At 43.5% G+C, this 21,504-nt stretch overlaps 1 long non-coding RNA gene across 2 annotated transcripts in view; it reads left to right on the forward strand.

Moving 5' to 3' along the window:
• The window catches only part of LOC138762726 (uncharacterized), an 84,646-nt gene that overhangs the window by 56,355 nt on the left and 6,787 nt on the right, over positions 1-21,504 (forward strand). Inside the window, exon 4 of one of the 2 annotated variants that reach the window (XR_011357097.1) lies at positions 1,695-2,621. The exons of the other annotated variant lie outside the window; for it this stretch is intronic. This is a non-coding gene — a long non-coding RNA (uncharacterized lncRNA). Of the gene's footprint in view, positions 1-1,694; positions 2,622-21,504 lie in introns of those variants that run through there. 2 annotated transcript variants of the gene reach the window in all.

The raw sequence follows: 21,504 nt of genomic DNA on the forward strand, positions 1-21,504 counted from the left end.
TCAGCACATAAAGTTGTTCTATTCTGGCCTCATCTTGACCCAAGTCCTTTTCTATGGTGAATACTAAGGCAAAGTATTAATTTATGACCTCTCCAACCTCCTCCGATTTCAGGCAGATGTTGTCTCTTTTATCCTTAAGCAACTCGACCTTCATTCCTGTCATTCCTCTGATCTTCATGTTTCCTCTGTGTACTCTAGTTTCTTCCCACATCCAAAAGACTGATGGGCTGGTTGGTAATTTGTCACTGTAAATTGTTCCTAGGATATAGAAAGGTGAGGGAGGGAAGTTGATGAGAATATGCAGATTTTTAAAAAAAAAAATCAATAAATGGAGGGTTAGTTTAACTGATTGGAGCCATTACATACTGGCTCATTTTCCATTTGTATTTTTGGTCTCAAAACTTAGGACCTTGCACCATCCAAAATATAAATGACTAACTCTTACTCTGTCGGTATTGCGATCCTACAATATAGCCAAGCGTAACCCTAACATAATTTTCAACTGCACACCATCTAGTGGAAGTAGTTCAAAATACCCCATCACTTGAGCACAATTACCACATTAGCATGGGGGGGGGGGCAAATTTTATTTTGAAGATTATGCAATTAGTGAAATAACTGTAAATGTTGATCTTTGACGCTCAAATGGAAAACCACAACTTAACCAAACAGTTAATGAACTGTTGGCTGGTAAGCAATTTTGCACTATTGTTCAAAGCACATGCAACTTCATCACATTTAAAATGTTTAATTCTTGGCTTCATCAAAAGGAATATTTATCCTAAGTAAATCACAAATTCCCCAAATTAAACTTGCTTGCATGTTGAAGAAATATTTTAACACACGAGAATAATTTGATGCAATCATGGAGGTACTGAGTTTTGCGGTAATATTGAAGATGCATTTCAGAGCATTGTCTTTCTCAAAGCCACGTCAAGAATTCTTTTGTAGTTGAGTGGAATATAGTTTATAATAACATAAACACATCAGAAATAAGAACAGGAATAAACCATCTGCTCCGTCAAGCCTTCTTCATTTAATAAGATCATGGCCTTGTATTCCATCCAACCTACCTGCATTTTTTTCCCCATCAACTTGAATTCCCCTGCAATACAAAACGCTATAAAACTTTGTTTTAAGTTTTAGAGAGGCAGCTTCTACTACTTTCTTGAACAGAGAAGTCCACAGATTCACTGCTCACTAGCCCCATGAATCTTGAGACTCCCAAATGTTTCATGATTGTTTGCAGATCATACTATTGCAAACATTTGATTGGGCATCTTTAAATGTGACTTGTTACCTGTGTTAAATTTTCCATGTTGAATGCACTCACTGCATTGTTTCCAGTGATCCAGGTTCAAACTTGACCTCTGGTCCTGTCTGTATGGTATTTACCTGGTCTTCCTCATGGGTTTCTCCTCAAAGACCTGTGGGTTGGGAGGTCACTTGGCCACTTTAAATTTGCCTATTGTGTAGATGGATGACAGAATTGTTGAGATTGTGGGAGCATAAATTAAAGAGAATGGGGTCTCTCTATGAGCTGTCATAGACACAATGGGCAGAATAGCTTCATTCCATGTTGTTGGGAAATGGCTTCATTTTCTATAAATATTAATAAGTTGCTATGTATCTGCCTATCAATGGATACTCTTAGTCCAGCCAGGCTTTAATAGCATATCTCTTGTCATTGTCAGGTCCCAGCCCTGCAATTGGAAACCAACTCAGGTAGACTCCCTTATCTTCTCTACTTCAGTTCAATCCTCCAAAAAAGGACTGCCAGATTTGTGCAACCTTCCTCACTGATCAACTCCTGACTAAGCATCCTGCTCCTCAATCACTAGCTCAGACTAGAATGAAAATGATAGTGCAATATTTGACCACCAGCATGGCGAATGTAACAAATCACGCTAATTTTGGAATGGAGATGAGGCACCAAAGCTGGTTGGCAGAGTCAAATACTCTAGCAACTTTGAATAAATCACTGTACCAGGACTTGTGTTGTCAAGTCAGAGAAGGCTACGGACCAAGTGCCTTAAAAATGGATAGATAATTGATGGTTGGCCTGTCAGTAGTGGGCCAAAAGGCCTTTTTCTCTGTATGTTGTGGTTCTCCTTGAATCAAGTGCCATGTATGTAGATTCAAGTATCCCTCACCCTGACTAGCAACCACAGCCTCCATTTCCAACCCTCAGCACTAAACCACACTTCCTTTACAATCTTAATCCAAAAATGGCTCATCACACAGTATTCCAGAGGTTTCAAGGAACCCCAGTAAAAATGAAATCCAATGAAAACTAGGATGGAAAATTCTCCATTTTTCAGAGTCTGCAATTTTGCTGTTGCGGGTCACTCATCTCAAACCAGGACTTCCTCGTGACAGTGGTCTGTGCCCAACTCTAACGATCATATCAGAAAAGGGGATGTTCAGAGATAAAGAATGTCCTATTTTGCAGCCAACTTGACCCCAAAGTTATACCTAGAAAACAAACATTATGCATTCAGAGTGAACGTGTAATGGAGCGCACCCCCTCATGCCAAACCCATGAATCAACAGTATCAGTTAATGCCTGTGATTCATCCTTTCCTGTTGCATGGAATTCCCTGATTCAGTCTATTGTGGGCTCTGAGTCTGGCTGTTCCTTCTTTGGAAATGAAAATAGTTACTTATTGGAAAATAAAGTCATGAATCCATGTAATTATATTGGGATTTGTCTTTGAAGGATTTTAACATCATGTACAGTGTTTGTTCTGTCTAATGTTTTACAGAAGTTTGATAAGATGCTTTGAGTGTCCAGGGACCATGTAAACCAACACACAAATTGTTAATAATTTGTGTGATTAGTTGTCGCATTCTATTGGATTATGAAAATTAACTACCAGTGATAAAATAAGAAATGCATTAAATTAGTTGTAACTGAGCAATAGGAAGAGGGAGATGGACTATAAATTATTTTAATGGCAGAATGCCTGGTGATTATTTCCTGCTTTTGCTTATTTCCTGTTAGCGCTATTTCAAAAATAATGTTTAATTTCCAGCCTAGCATAATTCCCTTTTATTTTTACCTGTGATCTGTTCAGATTATATTGAAGTACAGACCACAAGGAAGTCATAACAAGCTAGTAATTCTTTTGTTTATGGTGACATTCAATACCAAATGACTGGAATGGTTTAAAACAGATTATGAATATTTCAATTCCCCATGACTTATTCCACAACAAAATATCCAAATGTTAAATTTAAATGTTTACAATTCCTCAAATTTTTAACTGTGATGAGACTAGTTTACAAAAGATTTAAATTGTAATTTGATAAATTATTCATGCAATAGGCCCTTCTCCAGTGCATTTAATGAACATCAATATTGAATATGGCATGATGACAGGGAGGAGAGAGTATTGGTGATTGAAAATTTATACAAACCTGCAGATGCTGAAAATTGGAAATAAAAACAGAAAATGCTGATAACACTTGGCAAATCAGGCAGCACTTGTTTCTCACTTTTCCAGTCTTTTAAAAATGTATCATACTTGAAATATTAAATGTTTTACTTTTCACAAGTTAATTTAGGTAGCAGACAAGACAGAGAGGCAATTTGGTGGAATAAAGACTATTTAATTTCTCTGTGGGTGGCGACTAGATGAATTCCTGTTGCAGTTAAAATCAGATGGTATCTTTGTCTATGTAGTATGTTGCAAATAACAAGACTATGAAGCCTTTCTAGTAGAACAGACATTAAAAATCAAAAAGAAGGAAAAAAATAACAAAATAAAACAACCAAAATAAAGGCAAGCAAAAAATGGACACCTCAGATACCAAATGTGTGCAAGAACAAGTTCACTACAATTATAGAATTTCATTGAGTCCTGCACGATCTAACATATCCTGACAGAAAATTGTGTTGTGACTTGTTATTATCCGAGGGACTGATGTGAGCAGTGGTGCTACCTACACTGTGCCATGTATTTCCTGCTTATTTCACAGAAAAAAATAATACAAGATAATTATTTGGCTTTTGTTCACTTCAAGAAGAGTCCAATTTACAAGCATTTCCAGCAATAAAATTTTGGGATTGGTGTTGCATGGAACGGAATAGTGTTAGGTCTGCTTTGTTCGAGAATGAGTGAGTCAGACACCAGACTGAGTTGAAATCAAGGTTCTTTATTACCAGATTGTAACACTTGCAACTAACAGTGTTAGTTGGAGAAGTCGCATTCTCCCGATATCAGCAAGTGGTGTTTTTTTTATACCTCAGGACACGCACTTAGTAAATTATCATACCATTACATTGTCCAATGAATAAGCTGTTGCTACCCTTCTCTGTTAGTCTGCTGCACATCATCTTGTTATTGCCACATTTATCTTGAGCGTACAAGGTTACACCTGCATCCTGTTACTCCTTAGTACTGGGTGACTCCTTCTCCGGTCCCAAATCATGATCTTTTTACCTTACAATCCCTCCTTTGTCCTCTTTAGAGGACAATCTTGCCCTGACTATGCTACCACCGCATTACATTAGTTCGCCTATTATTGCCAAGCTCTATGTGTGTTCTGTTCACGGGGTTTTTCGGCTGGTGGGCGAGGGCTCCCCCCAACCCTCTTTAGCGTATATCCCCCATCTGTTTCCCCGATCCCATTGCCCATTTACAAGTTTCCTCCCCGTTTTCCCCCAAGCAAATAACTGGCTATCCCTTCTAAGCATTTGTAATTAGTTAAGATAAAAGTTAACATTTGTGCTACAATCTATTTTATAATATTTGTTCTACAATCTATTTTATAATCCCTCCTCCCTGTCGCATTCTCCATCAGACTCCAGATCAATCTCAGCATTTTTTGACGCCTCCTTTGACGTGAGATAGTCCCGCTCCGTAGCTTGTAGAGCTTGATATTTTGGAGGCAGCTCATCGCCGTTGGCAAAGGCTCTCTCAATGGTCCTCGTGACCAGCGTTCGAATGCATGGAATACAACAACAGCCACAAGTGATAAAAATGGTTACAGAAATGAACAATCCTAGGAAAAGTTGTCCCAACATTGTGCCCCATTTCCCAAACACTCCATGTAACCAGGACAAAACAGGGTTAGAGACTCCAGATTGGGCTTTTAATTCCTTCGCCAATGCCTTAAGTTTTGTCAGCCCCTTAGTGAGTGACCCATCTGGCCCTGTGTTATTAGAGATAGAAGTGCAGCATAGATCTCCAAACATGGCACACATTCCGCCTTTCTCCGCCAGGACCATATCAATCGCTATCCTATTCTGAAGCGTCATAAGGGAAGTTTCTGACAGTTGTTGGTGTACTACCTCAACAACGTCACTGGTCAAATTTGCAAGGCGCTGGACATTATAGTGAATTAGGTTGATCCTATTTACGTTTTTATTTGCTGTGATGGGAAAGATTGCACTAAATATAGGAAAGTTTTCAAACCCAGCTGCAATCTCATCAGCTAGTTTAAATTTGTCCGGTATATTCCGGGCTTGGCCAATTGCATCAAACCACACCCCATCAGGGTTCCTTCCTTCTGGCCCCAGGAGTCCAACACTCCTTCTTCTCCACATCCAACCCCCTGTGTGGTGTAGATCTAGGGCATCCTCGTCCCCCTCCTGCCTTTCCACAATCAGGACTGGCGCATTAAGCATTACTAAAGCACACCGACCATTCCAGTTAGAGGGGAGCCAGTTATACAGCACTCTACCTCCGCAAAACCACCAAATATCTGCCCTAGCCTGGGTCAATCGGGTAGCATTTCTGCTGCCCGTGAGATCAACATGAGTCCTGCACGAGTCACTGGGTAGCCAACCCATGTGGAAAGCGTGTGCCGCTGTGTTGTTATTGGCGAAGCAAGTAACATTACTTATCCCCGTGGATCTAAAGATAAGGGGGGTCACATTGGCCGGAGCTATGGGAAATGCCTGTTCCCATGTCAGACACCTATTCAGTGGGTTAGACTCTGACATTAGGTTCAAGGCGCAGTCCATAGCATCTGTCTCCTCAAAAATTGATCTGCTCATCCGTAACGTTGGCCTTCCCCGGGCACAGATCCAGCAGTTTCCATACTTTGCCTGATCCGCATATTTACCCATCTGTTCTATCCAGGAGTTTGTCTCATCTATACCTGTCTCAATTGCTATCTTCTCTCCCCTGGACAGCTTCTTACTATCAAATTTTCGCACTACCTCCTTTGTAGAAGTGGGTTTGGGTATGTCATTTGTGTAGGTTTGTAAGTCAAACCTCACCACTCCCCAAGGGTCTTTTCCACTTACAGACACTCCAATCATTAGGTAGAGGAGATCTCCGACTCCAGGTTCTCTCCCTGTGCCCCCGTCGCATGTCTTAGAGCTCCATCCCTTCATATTCCACGGGTTGTTCAGCCCCGCTTTTACTGCCAAAATCAGGGGATTTTTGCCTTTCATAGTATGGGTAACGGCACCACGTATCAGGGAGACCTTAGTGAAAAAATTATAAAGGGGTCTGCTGGACCCTTTGTTAAGGGGCTTTCTTATCCATCTAGTTTCGGGTCTTGTCCACCACCAAACCTCACCCCAGGACGGACATACATGTAGGCCCCACTCCAGATATCCTCTCTGAAAGTTACACATGTAAACATCATATCCTCTCCAGGATGCCTCATTCCTACCACACACTATTACACTGCATAGATCGAACTGGAAAGTGCTATCCTTGTCTTTATCTATCTTCAGAATAACTTTGGCCCCGCATGGATCCGAACTACTCTGTTGGCTTGTTTGGCAACCCATCAGCAGGAATGCCCATAGGGCCCTCGGCATTGTCCACATGAGTCTCATCATATTTTCCAATACTCGCTACTTGTTGTTTTGCCTTAGAGCAAAAGGCAAAATGATGCCAATTATTATCCCCTGGTTTGTCAATTCTTACCAACCTATCTGTCACGGCGGTAACAGTGTATGGTCCAGTCCATCTAATTTCAGTCCAATGTACCTTCCCTGGTTTACGGATATACACCAGGTCTCCCTCCTTCACTGGAACTCCTTCAGTGTCCGGGTTCTCCTTATTTGCATTCGCCACCTATTGTGAAACTAAAGCAACCATATTACCCAGCATCTGCATATAATGGTCCAGTTCCACTTCCCTTTCTTCCCAATTCTTTGCCCAGGCTGGATCAGTCTTTGGACCGGGCATGGGTCGACCTGTTAGAATCTCGTGTGCTGACAGGAAGCGGGGTATCAACTCTGACGTCAGCCAGCCTATTACACTATCCGCATCCTCCCTCTTCGTTGGGACAGCCTCCACCCACCGTGAGAACCTATCTACCGCCACTAAGAGATATCGGTATCCTTCCTTTGTCCTAAGGTCAGTACCCATATCTGTATAGTCAATATAGATCTCTTTCCATGGGGCTGTCGGTACTGGAAATCGTAAAAGCGGGTGGGGTAAGGTGATCCTTTGGTTATGCCCATTGCAGATAATACATTCAGCTCTAAAGTTGTCAATGTGCTTGCATAAGTGGGGATTCCACCAATGTTGTTTAAGTGTATTATAAGTTTTGGTGGCGCTAATGTGAGTCGGCCCATGTGCTTCTTCAAATAATAGCGGAAGTAATTGGTGGGGGGAAACTATCATACCTATTGGGGAGCGCCAGACATGTACTGTCCGATTGTCATAGATGATCTCCTGTCATGTAGCACCGCGTTTCATCCATTCCTCTTTCTCACTTGGGCTAGCTTTTTCCTTTATTTCTATCAGGTGTTCAATATTTGGTGGGGGTCCCTCTCCCTCCTTCTCTTTTTGGTCACTCAACTTACTACTATTTTCTCTTCTCTCTAATTCCTCTTTTTTGCCATGGGACCTCAGAATCATCCCCTGTATAGGTTCTTGATATCCAGTAACCTATTTGGCTGCTCTGTCAGCCGTCGTGTTTCCTTTCCCCTCCTTTGTGTTTTGTAGGGAATGGCCTGCCACCTTAATTAGGCTTAGAGCCCGGGAAAGCATGACTGCCCTGACAAGTCTCCATAAATCCAGATCATGTCAGACGTTTTGTCCGGCTGCAGTCTGAAAGTCCCTTCTTATCCAACCTGGTGCTTCAATATGGACTGCACTCCAAGCACACGCAGAGTCAGTAAAAATGTTAACCGATTTACCTTCGCTCAGCTCCAATCCTCTTATGAGCCCTATCACTTCTGCCAATTGTGCTGATGCCGGTTGGGGGATGATAGAGGACTCTGCAAGATAGGGTGCATCATCCTCCCATCCTACCACTGCACATCCCGCCACATTACCCTCTGAACTTTTATGGCAACTTCCATCTGTAAATAACTCCCAATCCACCTCCTCCATGGGTTCCTCAAATAGCTTCTCCCTCAGCTTGGAATCTATCTTGACTCTTGCTACACAGTCATGCGTCTCCATAAACCCCGAGTTCAATCCTCTAGCCATGTTGGAATAGTTGTCCCTTGGCGACCTGAAGGTGATGTGAGGACCCTTAAGGGCGTCCTCCATCTTAATAGATCTGTTGGCCAAGAAGCTGAAGGCACTAGACATTAAAAGGGCTGAGACACTGTGGTCTGTATTAATAACCAGGGGATGACAGAGGACAATATGTGCGGTTTTTTGTATCGTTCTAGCTACTGCTGCGAGATATCGGAGACATGGGGCCTTTCCTCTTTCTACATTGTCTAGTCTGCAACTATAGTAACTCAATACCTTCCTTCATCCTCTATCCTTCTGATACAGAACTGAGCTAACAATGCCCCCAGTTTCAGCCACGTCCAAGTGGAATTCTTTACTATAATCCGGATTAGCCAGGCTGATCGTTTTCCCCAATTCCTGTTTAACACGCAGGAAAACCGCCTCGCGTTCTACATTCCACCTGACTGGTTCCTTAAGCCTTCGGTGACCTATCTCCGTGACCATTTCCCTCAAACCCTGGGTCAAACTCACATATCCTGGGACATAAGTTCGACTGTATCCACAGAGCCCTAAAAATGCTAACATGTCTTGTACTGTTGTCGGTTTTCGATAACCTAGTATCGTTTTCCGATGTGTCTCGGACATGGCCGTACCATTTTTACCGATGAGTCTTCCTAGGAAAGTTACCACCCTCCTTCCGATCTGACTTCGACCTCTTTACTTTAAACCCTGCCTCACCTAGGCCCCAAATAAAACTGCTGTCCCCATTAGGCACCCATGTGCCGTTCTTCCTGCTAATAGCAGGTCATCTACATACTGAATCAGCCTAACAACTTCTGGGAGCTTCAATTTCACTAGGATTTCACTAAGGGCCTGATTAAACAGTCCTGGACTGTCCTTATAACCCTGAGGTAATCTAGTATATGTGTACCGATTCTCTTGGTAAGTGAAAGCGAACCAGTCTTGGCATTCCTCGGCTAATTTTAAGCAAAAGAATGCGTTTGCCAGATCAATGACAGTGTAGTATTCGTGATCTGGACTCAGAGCCCTAAGTGCAACGTATGGGTCTGGGACTGGTCTCCCGATAGTCTTGGTAGCAGAGTTAATTTCCAAGAGGTCGTGTACCATCCTCCAGTCTTTTCTAGCTGGTTTGGGGACAGGCATGATGGGCGTGTTCCACATGCTGTCTGGTGCCGCCCTTAAAACCCCCGTCTCCATTAACCCTCCTATCATTCTCCTAATACCCTCCTCCTGGCTGGGTGACAAACGGTATTGTTTTTTCCATATCGGTTTCTGCCTGGGGTTGGCTAATTCCAGAAATACCTCCCCTTTCATTGCTCCCACATAGTAAGGCCCCGTTGTCCATATCTGTGGGCTCAGATCAGAAAGATATTTGGATGATATAGTTTAATGTTACATGAATGGGATCCAATGGGTATTGGTACTCCCCATACTGGGGAATACTGGCCCTCCACTCAAAAACTGTTTAATCAGACCTGGGCCTGGTTCGTCATACAATAGTTGACTCCAGAAAATAATAACCTCCACAGAGTCTTCTGAAGCATTGGTTGGGGTCATTAGTACAAACTGTCCTTCCCTCTGTATTGTGTCCCCTGGGCATATTAAACGAAGGCCCTTCTCAGAACATTGTATGGTTATCCCCAGTTTAGTAAGAACGTCCCTTGCCAATAAATTAATGGGGCAGCTTGGCACAACTAGGACAGGTGCTCTGACCCTTTGTCGTCCAAATGTCATGTCGATGTTATCGGTATAGGGCTGTGTTTCCCTTATCCTGGAGAATCCTATTGTAGATAATGTTTTGCCCGAATATGTGCTCCCTGGGGGTTGTTTAATTACAGTCGTTACTGCTGCCCCTGTGTCAATCATAAATTCAATTTTTTCTCCATTCACCGTCCCCAAAATTTACAGTGGCTCCCAGGGAGGCATGATTTTTGATTCTCCAGGGCCCTGTCAATAATCTAATTCAGCACCTTCCCAAATATCGTCATCATACTGGGGTGCCTGTACTTGTTGATCACTCTGCCATCCCCCAATTTTCTGGGGGCTGATCGATGTGTCCACCCCTAACCCTTGCTTGTCCTCTTAAATTTCCTCCTCTTCCTCTATTTCCTCTAATAGAGGGTAATCCTATGCCCCTTCCTCTCCCAGCCTCTGGACAGTCCCGCTGGTAGTGTCCAGGATTGTGGCAGTGCCAGCATAGGGTATGTTCTCCTCTATACATGGTACTTAGTGGTCTTTCCCAACCATTCCTTACTTGGGGTCCCGGATTTATCACTGGCCCCATGGCCTGTGGGACTATCTGTTGGGCCACTAGTTTTATCCCTATTTGTTCTATGACTTACATCAATTTATCGGTTGTCTTGTCCACTCCCTTCTGGGATGCACTTTCTGACTTAGCCTGTTCTGATTGACGATGTCGTTTGAGTGCATGTGTCAGGTGTCTTTTCCACAAGTCCTCTGGCATCGTCTCTAACCCCACAATGTCCCTTAATTTTGCTTGAACAAGACCAGGTAGTCCGTTTATTGTACCATTTCGAAAATGAGCATTTCCTAGGGGGCTATGCTCCAGTCCCAGTTTCCCATAAGTCCCACGCTCGAGAGAGGTACTCATGCGCACCTTCCCCTTCTTTTAGTTGGAGGGTTACCAAGGCGTCCAGACTATAGGGTGTAGGGAATGCTTCTCTAAGTGCTTCCCAAAATCTACTTCGAAGTGGGTCAAATTCTATTTCATCCCCCAATTTTCCGCTTTTGAGTGTTCTCCCTATTTGCTTCAGGGCTCCTTCTGCCTTCATTTTTATCATGATAGTTCTGACATCTGCAAGTGCTAATTGTTCCTGACAGGTTTCTTGCTCAAAACAAGAAATCCATGGACCAGCCCCATTACTTAATGGAGGAAGTCTTTTCATTAGACTCTCTATGTCCATTCATGACCAGGGTACATACTTTTGATTTCCCCGCCCCGTGATCAGCAATGGGCATTGATATCTCAATTTTGGGGATTTCTGTTCCATCTTTACTCTTGGAATACATCTATTTTGTCCTCCCTGTTCAGACACCTCTTCGTCACTACTGTCACTGTCCCCGTCAGGTCCTGATGTCTCAGAGTCGGAGGTATATCGTTCACGCTCATCTCTAAGATAATTTTTTCGGTCATTGTCAAGTGGTTTCACGTCTTTCTCTTTCGTCCTAACTATGTCCAGGCTGGCATGTCTACTCTTCTCCCTCCCGAGTTCTTTAATGCTACTTTCCTCCCATGGTGGGCCGTATCTCGTTTCCTCATCTGTACTACACTTTTCGTCCTTTATTCCTATTACTGTTCCTCCAGCTTGGAGTTCTGCTGACAGTGTTGGAGTTATCTTTTCCATTTCTCTCAATACACCTACCATTAATTCTTTTTGTTCCTTGCTGGTCTGCCCCAGCACATTCACATCTTTGTTTAAGTTTTCAACGTTATCCTGAACCTTTTTCATGTTCCTTTTCTGTGTCTCTAAGTCTTCTATTTTCTTGAATCCTGCGGGGGTCTCGATGTCTATTAATCCCCCTTTTATTTTAAGTAAAGGGGCCTGTATCTTGACTGACGTGTCCCCATTCCCGATGTTCCCGTCATGTCCCAGTGTTTCAATATCTGGATATAAGGGACGTGACTCCTGGGTCCCATCTGGGGTGTCAGGGGTACCTTGTGACTCAACGTATGCATAGGGCGGGGGTCTACAAGCTATTTCTACAGGGGCCATAATAGGTGGGTTATCAGGTAGACTAAATTCCTCGAATAGAGCTAGGACATCGCGGTAACGCATCTCCTTGTCTCTCATCTTTTTTTTGTGCAGACTCGATTAAAGATTTTCCTTTCTATGTCTCGTTTTGTTTCTTCCAGCTTATCTAAGACCCTACGCTTTAGAATTTTGTTTCCCTCACCTGTCAGGAACATCTCGGCGCTCCAGGGTAACCACCCCATCTTCCTCCAGCGATCTACACATTTTCGGAGAATTCTGTGTTTCTCCAATGCCTCTTTACTGGTATTTCGCTTCCCTAACTCCTGATTAATTTCCCTAATAACTTGGTCGAAGGTCTTAGCAGGCAACTGTGCAGCCATTGCTGCGGGGTCGCTTCCTAATGCCTCTCTTAATTTAGGTTCTTGTCCGTTTAGAGGATCTATGTTAACAAAAATCGCCTTTAAAAATGTCTCCTTGCAGGCCGGATGACAAAAGTTTTTTAGTGAAACAGTCTCCAAGTCTGGTCCTCCGGTGGACCTCAGACTGTCCTGTATACTCTGATTGCTCGTCTTCCACTCTCTGTTTTCCCAAAGAGGTCTGAAAGTTAGGTTACAACTAGGAAACCAAGTTTTTGGGCTATATTTTTGTCCAGTTTCCCTGTACCAATCTATGAATTTACGTAACTTTATCTCCTTGGTGATGCTGGGAATACCTTCATTTAACTTGTCAAAAATATTTCGAATAAACCGTGTGTCTCTTAAGATTCTGTCAACTTTTTCATTGATATCTCCTACCTGATCCGGATACAGCTTTTGCAGTCTTTGGTCATCGCCCTTGTTCACCAGGCAGGCATCTCTGAGTACTCTTTTTGTCGTCTCAAGGTTTCTAATGTCCCCTGTGGTATTCCACCACGGCGAATTTGGGAAATAAATTCTTAAGTTTTCAAGTGTACAGACATTATCATACCTACTGGACATTTATAAGCGAGTCTTATACAATGGAGACCAATAAGCCTGAACCTTCGTTTTCTTTCAAAGCCCAACCTTCACGTGGGAGATTTCTCCTCTTAATAACCGGTTTAGGGCAGAAAACTCAGGTCCCCAATTGTTCTTAGACCACCTTCTCACTCTATTGGACTTTGCAATGTCACAATAAAGACTTTTTAAACTCTAGTAGTTTGTCGGCGAAGCACTTATCAAATGTCACTAAAACACCTTAAGGACTTTTATAGTTTTGTCTGTAAACACTTCGTGTTACAATCCTGGCAGGTGACGATCTTCAATTATGATTGTCTAATTTTTCCGATCTCTAGTTCTTACTGACAATCATAAAGATTTTAAGAGAGAGAATTTTGTTAAAACAGGCTTCTCTGGACCTTTTTGTCAGCCGGCTGAGATGATTGTCAAGAAAAACAGAAACCGTCGTCTAGTGTCCACTCACCCATCACGTCAGGGTCACCAAATTGTTAGGTCTGCTTTGTTCGAGAATGAGTGAGTCAGACACCAGACTGAGTCGAAATCAAGGTTCTTTATTACCGGATTGTAACACTTGCAACTAACAATGTTAGTTGGAGAAGGTGCATTCTCCCGATATCAGCAAGTGGTGTTTTTTTTATACCTCAGGACACGCACTTAGTAAATTATCATACCATTACATTGTCCAATGAATAAGCTGTTGCTACCCTTCTCTGTTAGTCTGCTGTACATCATCTTGTTATTGCCACACTTATCTTGAGCGTACAAGGTCACACCTGCATCCTGTAACTCCTTAGTACTGGGTGACTCCTTCTCCGGTCCCAACTCATGATGTTTTTACCTTACAATAGTGGTGTCTGACCAGGCGAATTCTGGACATATGGGATGGGAGGTTGATGCTTGAACATCCATTCTGGCTTGTTCCAGCAAATAATTTGGAGGTGCTAATTCCTTGGACCTCCAATCTCATTTATTTGTAAATCAGGTTTAGCAGAGCTCCAGCATTATGCAGTCTGCATGTCCCACATATTTCTTTGATGACATTGCTTGCATTTGTATTGTTTTAGTTGTTGGCAGCCACTGGAATGTGAATGAATTCATTTCTTCATAAATATCAAAGAATCTGGCTGACTGCATTGCATTCCCTCTTCATCGCTTGGAATTAATGAAATGGGGGAAGTTATTGGAATAATAAGATGTACTCCAGAAAATTTTCCTCAATCCAGATGTTGAAAAAAGTCTCTATAAATTGGAAAACTAAGTAAACACAGTCAGTCATAAATTTAGATGTAGTTACTCATGGAAATAGTTTTGTCTCTCTTTCCTTCTCCTACCCTGTGGTGATATGTAATTACACCACTAGGTCACCAGGGGTCATCCTGGTGACCTTGTATATAAAGCAGTCCAGAGCTACAGTCTAGCCTTCCAGGTTTGTCTTGCAGAGAGACAAGACCTCTTAGTGTACATATTAGTTTATTAAATCTGTCTTATACTTGCACTGCTGTTGTGGTTATTGTCAGTACAATTTAATAAACTAATATGATAGCTACTAGGATGGAAGCTGCTTCTGCTCCAATGCACATTCCCGACCACATGGAGACTCTTCCTGAGGAATGGAATCTGCTTCAGAGGACAGAGACGGCGAGGAACCGCTGTACTGGAATCGTGGTGGAATGAAGGGAAGACCACAGAAGTATGATAGGGCAGGTGAGAAACGGCCAAGAGCCCTGCCTGCCTGTGGGTTCGCTGGTGCAGGTGGCGCTGACCCTAAATCCCAGTCCGATCAGAAAGGGGGCACTACAAGTGCGGGTGGAAGGATCTCCACAAGTCGTGCGCCCAATCACCACATATGTGTAGAATTCCCAACCACTCCAGAGCCAAGGAAAGCAGACACCACTACCGTCACTCCCCCAGCAGCAGCTCCCAGTACCCCAGGGTCCACCCTTGCTACACCTAAGGGACCAGAGCCTGTGGCTTAGCCATGTGCTGCGACCAGACAGGCTGGAGTTCGACCCCAGAATTCCCGGAGCCGGCATGCACTTCGGCTGCTGGCAGAGATGCTTTCTGAATTATGTGGAGGGTGCTGAGGCATCGGATAAAGAGCTATTAATGCTGTTGTTAGCCCAGCTGGGAGACCACTCTGTACAGGATGCTAGGTCCTACCAAGAGGCAAAGAGCATTTTACAGAGGCATTACAGTAAGGAGCATAGTGAACTCCACTCCCGGTACAAACTCATGACCAGGTCACAACAAGTAGGGGAGTCTGCCAGAGACTTTATACGCTCTCTGAAAGACCTGGCGAGAGGCTGCAACTTTAAAGCAGTATCAGCTCAGGAGTATGCGGAGGATCTTATTGGGGACAAAATTGTTATGGGCATATGGTCCAGAGAGACAAGACCTCTCATCACCACATTCACCACCCCCTTCAAAAATTGTTATTTCACCCGGCCCACCATCCTCCTTCCCTTGCTTGTAAGTTCATGACCAAAATTTTTCGTGGCTTCCGTTGCCTTCTGGACCACCTCGAAAGTGGTATAGGGGTGGGGAGTGCGGTCTGCCTTTCGGCCTTTCTTGGTGGAGGTGTGGGAGTGGGAAGTACTGGTTGGTCATGTGGCTGTGTGGGCTGGGGATCCCCTTGTATGGGATTAGGTCCTGCCATCAAGTCTAGGGTGGTGATATTTTGTGGGGTGGACGTACCCAGGGTCCTGATTTCCAGGGTGGGTGGTATAGTCCTCAGGGGTGCCTCGATGGATGACTGTTCTAGTGACTGCTGCTGCGCTCCTTGTTGATCCGTAGACATCTGTGTTTCCTTCGTGTTGTTCACACATCCGGCCGGCGCAAAATCGTTGGTGGCCACTGAGTCTTCTCTTCCATCTGGGAATGTGACGAATGTGTACTGAGGGCTTGCATGCCTCAGCTCCACTTGATCCACCAGCGGGTCCACTTTGTGGGGTCTGTAGTGCTTCCAGAGGAGAACAGGTCCCAGTGTCATCATCCATTTAGGCAGCCCTGTGCCCATCGTGGCTTTCCTTGTGAAAGAAAAGATACATTCATGTGGGGTCATGTTAGTGGCAGTACACAACAAAGAACGTGTAGCGTGTAGGGGTTCTGGCAACACTTCTTGCCAACTAATAACAGGCAGGTCTTTTGCTTTTAAAGTCAAGAGGACCATTTTCCAGATGGTGGCATTTTCCCTTTCGACTTGTCCATTTCCCCTGGGATTGTGACTTGTAGTGTGGCTGGTAGCAATCCCTCTCTCGTGCAGGTACTGCTGTACTTCTGCGCACATGAGTTCAGCACCCCTGCCTGTGTGTATGTAATTTGGGTACCCAACTATGCTGAAGATGGGTTGGAGGCATTTAAACAGTGGCTGCTGATACATCAGAACACGGGATTGCGAAGGGGAAACAGGAATATTCATCTATTACATTTAGGAAATGGACATTTCTATTATTGGATGGGAGCGCGCCTTTAAAATCAAGGCTGAGGCGCTCAGAAGGTTTGGTAGCTTTTATCAGGGTGACTTTGTCTGGCCGGTAAAATTGCGGTTTGCATTTTGCACAGATGGGGCAGTTCTTGTTAACTGACCTCACTTCCTCTACCAAAAATGGGAGGTTTTGGGTTTTAATGAAGTGAAACAGTCTAGCGACCCCCAGGTGGCCCGGCTCATTGAGCAAACTCTGCAACTGGGACGTATGTTTAAGGATGGCAGAAGTGCCTCTGGACAGCGTGTCCAGGGGCTCGTTGAGTCTCCTGGGGCGGTATAGAATGTCGTAGTTAAATGTAGACAATTCTATCTGCCAGCGCAGGATTTTGTCATTTTTAATTCTCCCCCTGTTCTGGTTATCGAACATAAAAGCCACAGACCATTGGTCCATGACAAGGATGAAGTGTTTGCACGCCAGATAATGTTGCCACTGCCTTACTGCTTCCACAATGGCTTGGGCCTCTTTCTCTACTGCTGAGTGTCTTGCTTCTGACCCCTGTAGGCTTCACGAGAAAAAGGCCACTAGTCGTCTGTCTTGGTTTAGGGTGGCTGCCAGAGCCACATCGGATGCACCCTTTTCTACTTGAAACAGGATCAACTCATCTATGGACCGCATTGTAGCTTTAGCAATATGGTCCCTAATGTTCCTGAATGCTCTGGTGGCTGCTGGGCACAGTGGGAAAACTGAGGCTTTAATAAGTGGGTGGACCCTGTCGGCGTAGTTGGGTGTAGTAAGCGAACAGGCTCAAACACCTTTTTAGTGCTTTCAGCGTGTGTGGCACTGGGAGGTATAGGAAAGGATGCATATGGGCTGGGTCTGGGCTGATTTTCCCATTCTGCATTATGTAGCCCAGGAATGGCAACTTCCTGGTGCTAAAGACGCATTTGTCCCTGTTGTACGTTAGGTTCCTTTCCTCGGCTGTTTGGAAGAAGTGTTTTAAATTTGTGTCATGATCCTCCTGAGTGTGGTCACAGATTGTTATGTTGGCTAAGTAGGGGAACATCACTTTCAGTTGGAACTCATCTACTATTCAGTCCATTTCTCTCTGAAACAGGGACACTCCATTGGTGACACCAAAGGGAAGTTGCAGAAATTGATACAGCCTGTCATCTGCCTCAAATGCCGTGTAAATGCAATCACTGTTTCTAATGGGCAGTTGGTGGTATGCTGCCTTCAGGTCTATGGTGGAGAACACCTTATACTTGGCAATGTTGTTGACCATGTCTGCTATGTGTGGCGGGGGTAGGCATCTAGTAGTGTAAATTTGTTGATTGTCTGGCTGTAATCCTCTACCATGCGCAGTTTTTCTCCTGACTTTACTAGAACCAGCTGGGTTCTCCAGGGGCTGGTGCTCTGCTCTCTGAGTCCTTCCTGTAGTACCTGAAGACCTCTGTCCTGATGAAGGCTCTATCCATCAGGCTGTACCTCCTGCTCTTTGTGGCTACTGGTGTGCATTCTGGGGTCAGGTGTGTGAACAGTGGAAGGGGTTCTATGTTCAGGACAGACAGGCTGCAGTGTTGTTTCTTTGTAAGGTGTAGTGGGGGGGGGGGGTGAGGCCCATTGTGCACTAATGTAATGCTTTCTAACTGGCACTGAAAATCTAACCCCAACAGAGGTGAGGGAGTACTAGTAATTTGAACCCTTCGTATCTTGTGCCCTGGATTTCTAGTGTAACCCGGCAAAACTGTTTTACCTCAACCGCAAGGCTGCTGGCTGCTAACAGGATCTGGTGCTCACTCAGCCATGTGGGGAGGGCAAGGCGGTTGACTAACCCCTGGTCAATAAAACTTGCCCCACTCCTCTTTCTTCCTCCCTCCCATCACTAACTACCTCTTTATTTCCTTTTCCCTCTTTCCCTCCATTTCTTTCCCTGGCTTTCCTTTCCTTATCCTTCCATCTATCTCTCTCTGCATTTCCCTCCCTCCTTTCCCTCTACTCTCCCAAAACCTTTATTTTCTTCCTTTCTCTCAAACTTTACCTTTTCTTCTCTAATTCATGTTTTTTTTTAACCATGCCTTTGTTTCCCATCTCCATTAACCTCTCTTCAAACTTCAAATTTCATATTTTTGTCAGAGTACATATGTGGCTCCCATACAATCCTGAGATTCTTTTATTTGCGGGCCAGGCAGAATTTCTACTTATCAGTAGTGCAAAAAAACCATACTCAAGAAAATATATGTATACAAAAGAGAGAAATGTGAACAAACTGTGCCATACAGAATAAAAATATAAATATTCAATAATAAATATAATAAATAATGTCTTTAAATGAGTGTCTGATTGAGTTTGTTGTTCAGCAGTCTGATGATGAGTGGTACGAGTCTTATGATACATGTACCCCTTTCCTGATGGTATCAGCCAGAACAGAGCATGTCCAGGTTGGTGTGGATCCTTGATGACAGCTGCTGCTCTCCGATAGCAGCGTTCCATTTAGATTTTGTCAATGGTGGGGAGAGTTTTGCCTGTGATCTACTGCACTGTGTCCACTACCTTTTGCAAGGAGTTCTGCTCTTTATTCCAATTTCACACACCTTCTCTCCATTTCCCCATTGCTCTCTGTCACCCAAAATTTCCAATTTCTGTCCTCCCCTTTGCTGCTTTGCCCTCATTTTCTCTTAACCTCTCCCTCCCCCTATCTTTATTCATACTACCGTGGAATGCCATCCAATTGACTTTATGCCAGCTCCTGGTAGAACAATCCCTCTAACCTGTTGTTTCATCAGAACCTGAAAAAAAAATGATTCTCTCCCAAATTTTTAATTCAGTTCCCTTTGGGAGGCATTAACTGACTGTGCTTTTCCAGTCCTTCCAGGCAATGAATTTGAGATCATAACCTGGTGAAAAAGATTTTCTTTATACTTGTATGCTCCTCGTATACTCGCTTAGGATTAAAGCAGCCCCTGTGCTGTCTGCAAACCAGAAGAAAACATTCAGGACCTTGACAGACAGTGTGGAATGTTGTTGTCGTGTTCCCTGTCTTTGATTCCAACCAAAGATGAGAATCCAAAACATTGAAAGTTGATCTGAAGGATGTCCCTGCCCCAATTTGTGCATCACCAACATTTTGTTCCCTCTGTTTATGTAGTAATCAGACAGCTTGGAGGAGATGCTGAATGTTTTAGGTTAGTTTGTTTCCTTTTTGAAAGCATACAGTATGTGAGCTATAGGTTTAATCACACTTACTTCCTTTCTGTTCTTCTCTCTCCCTCTTTATCCCTTCTTCCCTCCACTCTCTCCTTCAGGTTACTTCAGTCTCTGTTCTTTTCATCTTTTGGCTACCCCAGTCTGCATCCCCAGTTCAGTGAGAAAGTGCAAGTGAGAACATTCATCCCCTCGTGCTTGGGGCCAATCACCATCCACACTGAACGACTGCATAGTAATTCACCCCCAGCCTGGAGCAGTGCTTGTGGGAATTTATAATCCACATTGAATCAGTGAGTGGGGCCATGAGTGCTTGACCTGCTCACCTCTGCACACACATTTACAAATAGTTCCTTGAGCCATTCTATTTAGTGTTTTGTTTTCACCATCATTGGTCCAATTATACTTTCATTAATTAAATTAACTTCAACAATGGTTTATGGTGGACAATTTTACATCCTAGTTATGAGACCATTAAATAAAACAGTTCGGGCATATTGTAAACTCTGAACAGGTTCATATTGGGGCTACTCAACCTACACTATTTCTTCAATTCATGTTGTTGATTTTATAAGGATTAAATAGCCATTTATGATAATCTATCATGCTTCCTAAGCTCATTTCTTTTCAATTTCACTCTTGCACCAACTCTTCCCCCTTCCATTCTGTGCTGTTTGTTTCCTTCTCCCACTTCAGACAGTCCTCAGAATGCTGGAAACTTTCCTCTTCCTGAAGTGACTTGTAGCACTGGTGGGTCCCTGTCCATTTGTGTATTTGTTTTCATACACACAAATACAAAAGTGCACCAATTCATTTGTGCAACCACGGCAAGGATAGGATGAGAGGCAATATCTGTGTTGCTAAATTCAAAGGACATTAGTGTCCAATGGGATAAAGCCTTTGGATTGAAGCCAATTGCATTGTTTGCAATTCCGTTCAAACACTTGATCATCAACAAAATAAGATCTTTTTATCTCAAAGGTGATGGATATGAACATCATCCACAAGGGACTTTTGCATTTTAACTCCTTTCTCAGTTTAAACTGTAACAAAACATTTTCTGTTGGGTTGTTCTATCCTTATCAGTTGTCTTTGCAAGCAGCAATGTTACTGAGTTTGCAGACAGCCCAAGGACTACTTTTTGTCAAGTGAACAATGGCAAATTGATGAGTGACCTCTGGCTGCCAACTGAGTCATGAGGTAATGTATGAATATAGAGCCCCCTACAAAAAAAAACCAAATAACCTTGCATGCACTAAGACAAATTATGTTGTTGTCTTGGTAATCCTGGAAGTCTGATAATAATTGTAGGTGGTGCAAATTAAAAGCAGACCATGGTGGCATGTCCCCCAGACACAAGCAAAATCTGCTCCTTAACAGGAATGGCATTCATTTTGTACTTCCCGAGGGAAGCAATGACCACAACAACTGACTGTCACATTCAGGTACACATGCATATCTTGATGCTTTGGAGATTATGCCATGACTCCTACCCTACTTAAATATTAATGACACAAATTAGCAGGAAGGCACAAATCAAAACTGAACTTAAATGCTTATGAATTTCACTGCTTCCAAATTGCAGCTGAATTTTCAGACAATATATATAGATGGATTGGTCTTAATCTGAGGAAAATGGCAAACCTCAGTGTTTCGGATGAGCTATTGTCCTGGCTTTACACTAAAAGGTTTTTTTTAACCAGCTGAGAATCAATTCAAGATTCTTTTTTTGTCATGTAATATAAAGAACAAGTAACGTCGCACAAAATTGCTTCCTGCCTACCGT

The sequence above is a fragment of the Narcine bancroftii genome, chromosome 5 (genome assembly GCF_036971445.1).
Source record: "Narcine bancroftii isolate sNarBan1 chromosome 5, sNarBan1.hap1, whole genome shotgun sequence".
In the NCBI taxonomy this organism is placed as follows: Eukaryota; Metazoa; Chordata; class Chondrichthyes; order Torpediniformes; family Narcinidae; genus Narcine; species Narcine bancroftii.